Source organism: Cucurbita maxima, unplaced genomic scaffold (genome assembly GCF_002738345.1).
Source record: "Cucurbita maxima cultivar Rimu unplaced genomic scaffold, Cmax_1.0 Cma_Scf00111, whole genome shotgun sequence".
Lineage (NCBI taxonomy): Eukaryota > Viridiplantae > Streptophyta > Magnoliopsida > Cucurbitales > Cucurbitaceae > Cucurbita > Cucurbita maxima.
Window position 1 is genome coordinate 250,065 of NW_019272127.1, and position 1,378 is coordinate 251,442.

Below are 1,378 nucleotides of genomic sequence, written 5' to 3' on the forward strand. Positions count from 1 at the left end.
CAAAATTTGGTGATCTCAAATTTGCATGAACATGCAAACATGACTCTATAAATAGAGTGATCATAATACATGTACAAAATCCCTCCCCAGTTTAAGTCACTCACCGAATTCCACAATCCCGTTCTAAGGCTGGAGGATAGTGGAGAAGACACTAGTGGTGGTTCAAAATCTATTCGTGAGGAAAAAGAAATTTGAACTACAAAAAGTTAGTATTCAAACTCATTAAGTTTTAATACTTATGAAGATGCTAGTTATTTACTATAATTGATGTTCTAAAAGTGCTAAGATCCACATGCGGAAAATTGATGTTCTAAAAGTGCTAAGATCCAAATTGCTTCCGCATGTGTTATATTAACACCTTCAAACAAGACTTAGTAAATGTAAAGTTGAGTTTTATATCTAGTATCATAAAGTTTCGCATGTGTTATATTAACACCTTCAAACAAGACTTAGTAAATGTAAAGTTGAGTTTTATATCTAGTATCATAAAGTTTTAATTTTATATCTATTATGTATGTGACTTTTACTGTTGAGTAGAGAAATATAGCAAAGGTCCCACCGAGATTTGAACTCGGGTTACTGGATTCAAAGTCCAATGTCCTAACCACTAGACCATGGGGCCACAAATTTTTCAAGATTTGTTCGTCATAAATCTATGAACTTTAAAAAGAATAATAGTATCTTATTTGTTTCTTATAGATCTCTAAATTTTAAAAATGATTTGTCTTTGTTTTTAGTTTTGTATTTGATAGGGTTTCAACGGAATAAAATCAATTAATTTATTAGAACATTTGTATAATTATTCAACCATTCTTCTTCACTAATTTTCATCTTACTTTAATAGAGTTCACAAAAAGGTTATTTTGAAACAAATTTAACGTTAGAAAAAGATACTTATTTAATAAGTTTTTCCCCATCCATATTTTTTAACAGTTTATTTGAATATTCTAGGTAACATTTGGAAGTAAAAAAATCAAATTATTTGTGTGTACCCTATTTTAATAAAAAGAAGACAATAATGAAATCCATGTGCTACTTATTAATATATCAATGACTATTTAGATCCAAACAGTTACTTAGTGTGGTCATTCTCAACTTGTTAATACAATCTCTAATAAATACAAAGTTAATAGTGAGAAAAGAAAAAACAACCAAAGTTATTCTCTAATGTGAGTTAGGTTGAGAATCTCATTTCGCATTCTAAGCACATGTAAATAAAATATAGATTTTCAAGACGTAGATTATTAAAGATGGTCATACTAGATCTTTTCTCTAGGGTTGAAATAGCTACCATTTAATTAGGATGTACATTTGTTTGATAACACAATTGATTTCAAAGTTTTAGTTGTGTGTATACAACATTTGGTATCAGAGCTAC

The 1,378-nt window shown here is 28.8% G+C and overlaps 1 non-coding gene across 1 annotated transcript; it reads right to left on the minus strand.

Moving 5' to 3' along the window:
• Window positions 1–550: 550 nt before the first annotated feature.
• Window positions 551–622, minus strand: TRNAQ-UUG. Its single transcript has one exon. It is a non-coding gene; the product is annotated as a tRNA-Gln (tRNA).
• Window positions 623–1,378: the final 756 nt, after the last annotated feature.